The 8099-nt window shown below is 37.7% G+C and overlaps 1 long non-coding RNA gene across 1 annotated transcript; it reads right to left on the reverse strand.

The window, feature by feature from the left end:
* Positions 1 to 1279: 1279 nt before the first annotated feature.
* On the reverse strand, positions 1280 to 4593 carry LOC119915450. Its single transcript, XR_005446948.1, has 3 exons — positions 4418 to 4593; positions 3377 to 3677; positions 1280 to 3191 (listed from the first exon to the last, which is right to left on the reverse strand). It is a non-coding gene; the product is annotated as an uncharacterized LOC119915450 (long non-coding RNA).
* Positions 4594 to 8099: the final 3506 nt, after the last annotated feature.

Raw genomic sequence — 8099 nt, forward strand, 5'->3', positions numbered from 1 at the left:
ACAGAGCAATTTATATTGTGATATAAGCTCATGTAGATGCTTGGTGTTTATGTGTGTTTGGTATGGATAAAAATGGTTGGTTTGGGATTCTAGCTGAGCCTCCTAGCTTCACGGAGGAGTATGGCAGGATAGGGGACCAAATACAAATTGCACAAAAATCAATTGTCGTTCCTGGTACCGGGGGATTTCAGGGCTTAACAGGTTGCATAGAGATCCCCTGAAGAATATGGATGACCGAGGCAGACCTAGAAAGCTGTTTTATATTTCCAGACTTTCTCTTTTATTTTGCATTGTTTGGCATTCACCTGGGAAGTGTAAGCAAAGCTCCCCTACAAAGCCAAAATTCAGTGATAACATACAGTTTAGGGTGACCAGAATACCTTTGTGTTAAAACCATAAGAATGTTTGACCTTTCCTTTACCATGTAAAAATATTTTTTAAATTATGCTATAGAATAAGAATTTTAATACAAATTTACAAAACAGAGCTAAAAACCAAGCCAGTCTGCACTGTGGCAGCATGTTTTCTTTGACTCAGTAAAAGAAAGGAAACATTTACCTGACACTTTTATCCAAAGCAACTTACAATTGCTATACATCTCAGAGGTCACATGCCTCTGGAGCAACAAGGGGTTAAGTGTCTTGCAGAGAACACAATGGTGGGTAGGTCACAGTGGGGGATTAAACCCTGGTCTCTCCAGAGAGGAGCCAAAGGCAGGTGTCTTATCCATTGCGCCACCACCACCCCCTAATAATCTAATAATCACCAACCTAGCACTCACATTAGCCTTAGTGTTGCCAGATTATCTGCTCTTGTTCTGCTGATCTTGTTTTGTCTAACATTGACTGTCAGCCTGACTTTATACCCAGTAAAGGAATACTTAAACTCTGTTTGCATTGTCCATCAAGTCTCCTTATGAGCCCTCTAGGAGTGCCAAATGTCTGTCCCAACTTTGGCGGTGCAAGAAAAACAAGAACAAACATGCACACCCATTTTGTTGAATTTTATTATAGTCACTACTACTATGACTGACAGTAACTAAGATACTTGGAACACTCCTACATACACACACACACACACACACACCCCACCACATCAATTATGTTAAAAATTAATTTAGGTGTTGAATAAAAAGCTTTCAATATCATGTTTCCTCATATCCTTATTACATATGTTACGTTTTACCCCAGCGTATGTAATGTTGCATTTAAGCTCGAGTGTATGTTACAATTGTCACAGCTCAGCTCTTGGACTATAACAAAAACAGGAGACACGAGGGTAAACTAAATAACAAAATGATTTATTAAAAAGAAAATGACCAAAGCCAATGAGTGGGTAGAATCTGTAAAGTCAGTAGTATAGGGAGTGGATGAACGAAAATGTGCTGTGGGATGTTGTGCTGTAAAAACAAAGACAAGAAATCAAACACAATAAAGGAAGCAGTGAGATGAGGACTGCTCTGGCTTATATGCATGGGGCACACCTGGCCCAGGTGTGTCCTATGCTGCTGATTACCCTGCCAATCAGGTCTGCAGACCTGGAGACAGAAAGCACACCAACAGCAATATGAACCCTGCAGAGAGGCCATCACACAATTAACCTAGACTATGGGGTGAATTCTGAAGTTTTACTCCTTGTGTTTCAGACTAAACCATGCATTTTCTGTCTGTGTTGCAGCTACACAATTTAATAGACACATGTAACTTGTTTTATAACATTTTGAACGCACTGGCTTAAAAGAGCTCAGAGATAAAGACAAAATTTTAAAAAATGTTACAACCATCCCCGGTCTCCCCTAATGCACCTGTTTCTCTTCTGTTTCTGAAGTGTAATGTGATCCATTCCTTCAGTGGTTTAATTGTTCTTAGAGTCATATCCACTTGTACATCTGGCAGCACTTAGAGAAAGTGCCCTGTCTTCTCCAAATGCTTGTAGATTGAGCACAGAAACAAAATGATGACCATACACAGTGACCCCAAGTTCAGGTGTCAAGGTCAGAAGAAGTGGCTTTCTCTTCAACATGTAATTTTTTATTAATTAAATTAAATTAATTAATTTATACCTTAGAAATGTATGGTCAAACTGTGGTATGTAATGGTTTTGTTGCACCTAGCTTTCTTTAACCCCCTCAGGTTCAAAGAAATTAACGGATGCCTTTTTTATGTCTCTGCTGACTGTATGGAGGTATTATGTTTAAGTGAGATTATTTAGCTCACCGTGGGAATATGCTGTATTTTCCTGCATCAGAAATATACCAACCTGCTGTTGGTCATTCTTTACTAGGAACAGAGTTGCCAACATGGAGCGACAGTAAATGTCTTTCAGATTTCGAGGCACAAGGTGTACCTGTAGACCCACTGCTGCCGCAGCATGCAGGGTGACCAAATATCACCTATGAACTGGGTCATTTCTGATTTTCACACATTTGTGCTATAATGTGTCAGTGTATCATTTTTTTTAACATGAAAAAGGACATGGGGCACACAAAGAGGCAGCAATGTCAATACTGTCTTGTGACATCACATTAAAAACTATTTAATATGTTCTGTTATCTTACTTTTAATTACAGGCCTCTATTAATAATGGCACTAAATTTAATGCACAGTTGTTATAGAGTTGTTGCAGGATGCTTTGTTTAAAGTTTTGCATCTTACTCATATTTCAAGACAAAATGTTGTGGTTACACTGTAGTATTTATGCCTTCACACATACCACTATATATATATATATATATATATATATATATATATATATATATATATCACTTGTAAGTTCACTTGTTTGTTATTTTACATTATTAAAAACTAATTAACTATACAGATACAAAATCTGGATTGACAAAATACTGTAGCATTTTGATAAATCAGAAGTGATCAATAGGCTAACCTTTTTCAAAGACCTACACTTCAAAGTCACATCCATCCATCCATTCAATCATTCATTTATTCTAATATGTAATCATTCATTCATAATGTCTTTCTAGTTAGTCTTTTTATACAGACAGTGAATTTGTTTATGTAAATAACATAACTTGTAGATGATGAATTAAAGATAACTTTAGCTTATGAAAAGGACTTAAAAGTGAAATATGTCTCAGATTAGAAGGAAACCAGACTGTCATGAAGGGTGCTGGAGGATGCAGAGAACTAACACAGCCAGGAAAAGCTGGTCCAGATGTCCAAGGTTAGATTCTGTAATTTAAGAGGAACGAGATAATAAAAATAATGACAAATGAACGGAAGTGTACAGTATATACGTACTAGGGTTGAGCTAGTACTCTCTTGACATTTTAAATACCATCAGAGCAACTAATGATAATGGCCAAGCAGTTACAATAAAAGCATTTTAGCGGCTTGCTCCTGAGGTTGAGACTTACATGTCCACATGCCAATGCACATTCCACACATGGCAATGACGTTGGAGATCTGAAGTGCTCTGCCGCACTCTGGGCTCATCAGACAATTCTTTGTCTGCAAGCAGCACCTGGGACAGCTGCTCCCTGAGCTCTTGCCCTCCGTGTCCTTGTTTTTCTGGGGCTGAGTTTGCATCGTATCCTGATGCTTTCCATCCCACTCCTCACTCTCACCTCCTCCCATATTTCTTGAGTATGTTAGTTTTTCTTTAGTTTTTTACAAAAGGCAAGTGGAATACCGTGGTTTAGGATAGCTGGATCAGCTCTGTAAAGAAAGTGGAAGGAATGGAACTTTGGTTTTAGGAATGTTTGCAACTACGCAGGTAACATTCCTACCTCAAACACTCATTATAATCTTAACAAACATACAGTAACACCCTAGTCTATTTAGGTAAATGTGAAATTAATTCTATGAGACATGCCACTGTGCCCCACTGAATCAGTGTGATGAAGATGTCTCTTCTCAGATAAATCCGTATCAGTCCTTTTAAATAGAGCACACAGCATATTATGAGCAAAACTGTTCAGTGTCATTAAAGAGAAATCGTCTCCCACAAGTGTGAATCATTAACACTGCGGTTTAAACTTAAACTTTATGAACCCTTTATTGAGTGAAGTCGCATTGATTTGACAGATTAACAATTCTTCCACAGTGATGATCATTTCTCCTGCCAGGAGTAGAGCCCCCCTGCTTTAACTGTCGGATACAATTGCTCCCCAAAGACATTATCAGATATTAAGTGATAACCCTGATGGTGAAAAACATCTTATCTGTGCCATCCAGTGGCTCCCCATTTATTAACATTGACAGTAAATTAGATTGCTGGCATCTGGAGGGTATACTGGCATTTTGAGTGCACCATTCCATCTCATTCTGTTTTCAAAACTCCATTGGTTTTCAATCATATGTAATGAAATTCCATCAGCTTCCTTGGCTATAAAAGCAACTTGGAAAGGATGTGAGAGATGGTCATTAAGAGTAGAGAAAACTAGTATTGGTCTTACCCTTTGCTTTCGGAGTTGCCAGGCAGTCGGTTTGAATCTTTTCTCTTTGTTGCTTACATGCTGTTCTGACCAACAGAATGACAAGGCTTTCCTTAGAGGAGACTAGTGAACACAAACCTTCACCCTTACATACACTCGGATGCTGTCATGAGCAACAGAGTGTGTGAAAGTCTGTGTTTATGTCAGCCTGAGCCTACATCAGCAGAGCGGGTGTGTGTTCAGGTTTAACAGGTTTGACCAAGTGGACTACCGTGACTTGAACTTATATAAACAAGCCATTTAGTTTCGTGTATGAGTCTTAAGGTGCAATTAGTAATGCAAGTGTAAACTCAGAGGTTTGGCCCACCAAAAACTCAAAATAAATTGTAAATTCCAACATCTCACAAAATAATTGACAGCTTGTTTACTGTATTAAACTCAAATATTTTCTAATGCTGTTAAATGTTTGTTTTCATCAGTAATGCTTGTAAACACACCAGTAAAGCAGTCTTATTTTTTCAATTATGTATATGAACATGCTATTTGTGTTAGATAGCGACATAGATAGATACTCAACTGGAGGTCTGAAATGAAATTTCAGCATTTCATTTGCATAATTCCTTTTATGCAAATGAAATGCAGTAATGTGGAAATACAATTAAGTTTTAATAAATAATTGCACAGAATAATTAATTGATTAGACAGCACATTTCATGACATGGTAAACAATGATGAATGGAGAAAATCAATTTAGAGAAGCTATTTAAGCACAAACAATTTGAATCTGGATATATTCAAAGAAATGCATTTCATTAAGAAAGGGAATTACTTTCTGAACTATTAATCATCTATAAATGTAACAATGTTAAATGCAGTCATTTATTAATTCTGTCTCTATAATACATTTGAATCGGTGAATAGGAAGAGAGGAAAACATTGATGTCTGTGTGTGTGTGTGTGTGTGTGTGTGTGTGTATCAGGATAGTGGCAACAATAAGAGATGTCCATAAGGTTTTATCTTGTGCATGATTCTGTAATAATCAAACACAAACGAATGGCATTTTCATCCAAGGACATACAGTCGTTGTACTTACGAGTTGAATTGTGAGAACTTTTCATTCCACGTTGACAGCCACAGTGGTGAGTGGTAGCAGTAACAGATGTAATGATATGATGACTGATATACAAAGGAAACTTAAATTCCATTTGTCACTTATTTTCTTACATACAGTACATTTTAACTCTCCCAGAGTTGTTCAACCATTACATTTGTATACAGAATATGCCACTTCTTGACAATAGTTGTAATCCCCACTGGAATCCGCGATGATTGTGTTTACCAGCCACCACAGTTTTGAAATTACCACTTTTACAAGCCAAAGTCAAATTAAAACAAAGTTACCTAATAGGTTTGAGGTAAACATTATAAGGGGACATTGCATTTCTCACATGTTCACATATGGAAAAAAATACTAATAGAAATATAATGTATTTGATGAGTCACTTTAACTAACTATAACAGATGTGTTTTATCTGCTAGAAGTTGAAGTTTAGACCAGAACCCGCCCCCAAGATTTACACGTTCATCTTCATGTTTACACTGCATATTTAATGAAGCAAATCTCAAAATCCATTTCTGATTTATATTACTTAATCATAATGTTCAGAGCAACATGCATAACAACAACAACAACAATAACAATATGCATATATCATTTACATTTACTCATTTGGCAAAGTGACATACCAGCATCAATAAAGCATCAAATACAGCAAGAGATCTACAGCTGACAATACATACTAGTGTAGCATGACTACATTGTTTTAACAAATCAATGAGAATTAATACCCAATTATGAATTTTTAATATTCAGAAAATATTAATTCACAAAGCTTCTCGTTTCGCGGGGAACCACCAGAGATCCAATTCGCCCAGAGTCTCCGGACCTCTGAGTATGGTTAATAACTAGACAATTACTAGTGATCAGTTAGTTAACAATCGCTCAATTATCTTAAATCAGTCAGTCAATCTCATATCGAAGGGTAAATTCTCTTGACAGGGACTTGGAGACGGGCAATACACACAGAATTTCTTTGGTTGACTTACAGTAAAATTTATTAACTACCTAAGGTGAATATAAATGCGGTTACATATACATCAAAGTAATAAACAATGGCTAAACAATGAGAATGTGGAGCTCTACTGTGGGAGAATTTGACTCATACAGCAGCTAATGAATGCAATTAGATGATAACTCGGTTAAATTTGTCTAGGAGTTTCAAGGATTAAATATGCTGGACTAACCAACTATTGGACATCACTGATCACAAAATGCAGGGTTTTGCTTGTGTCTCCCCCTGCCGGGTTGCTGGTAAAACGGCCTCACACTGGCAGAGTCCGTGCATTCTTGGTTAGGACAGCTTCAAGCCGTCAGCCAGTCGCTTTCTCTGCCAGGGAATTGCTCCGGAGGTCCGTCTTTTGTAGGCTTATTGAATAAACTTGCAGTGGGGGCCAACCCTGGCGCGGGTCAAAGGTTTGGTCGTCCTTTGTTATTGCTGGTGGGACCACATGGTTGACCCAGGAGTCGGGGATCAGTGTAAGTTAGCTTGACGAAATAAAGCTTAAAACTTCGTCGTTCTTCAATTAAACTTGTGTAACTTAATGGACTGATAATGTTTACAAACAAAAAGAAAGAAAATAAAACAACAAGTAAGTTGCTGGAAACGAGGGAAAAATCGATGTCGCCGCGCTTCGCGTGTGTAGCTTGAAAAGAACAAAGGGTGTTCGCTGCGCCTGGAGACGGGGCGCGCTGGGCGCGTGCCAACGCACAGTTTGAGGATGCCAGGAACCAGCAGAGGACAAGAGAGAAGAGAGTGAAGTCGCGCTTTTGTTGGTTGGGGCGTGGTTCCCAGAGGGCAGTCCTTTGTTTCCCTGAGGGCTTGTTTCTGGCTGAGAAGACTTTTCTTTAAACTTTTAATATGTCTAATCAAAACTATTTGCGCGTATTGTAATCAAATATATTCCCACAATCAAACCTTAATTGATAAACTTGATAAAAGGAAAACAATTGTCAGTAGTTCAACTTTGAGGCTAGCATTTCAGAATGACATGTAATACCTATTTTGTCCACTTGGGGGAGCTTGGGTTACATGAGGATAGCTCTGATTGATCCTAAAACGATCTTTTTAGGAGCTGGGGAATTTAGTCATTTTTAACCTTAAATTCAAGCTGGTAATTAATCGAGTATAGGATGACATTTCTTTATCATATCCTTTCTACAGGAATTGTCAAAGTGTTGGGAACAAGTATTGGTTACACATAAAATGAAGGAATGTCATTAACCTTGCTGAAAATTAAAACACTGCAAAAATTAACTTATTTAGATTCTTTTCACAGATAGCAACAACATGGTAAGATAACTATTAACCTAGGAGGCAGCGCCACTACTAACTTAGCAAGGATTATTATTTAAAAAGAACAAAACAGTTTATAGTGAAACATTGTTTTAGCTCAGGAAGGCGGAGTCGGAAGGAGTCATTTGTGTCTCCCTTTCGCATTCCTGGCTTATCACACTTGCACAAAAGTCTTTGTTTGCACAAAGAAGTTCAGGGCTGTGTCTCTGGTGTTCTTTCCAAATTTACATCTGGCTGTGAAAAGGAGTATCTCCTTTGATGAGAGATAATTAAACAAAGAGCATAGTGG

Source organism: Micropterus salmoides, unplaced genomic scaffold (genome assembly GCF_014851395.1).
Source record: "Micropterus salmoides isolate LMB-PRFRI ecotype aquatic unplaced genomic scaffold, ASM1485139v1 Ms_hic_scaffold_21, whole genome shotgun sequence".
Taxonomy (NCBI): Eukaryota; Metazoa; Chordata; class Actinopteri; order Centrarchiformes; family Centrarchidae; genus Micropterus; species Micropterus salmoides.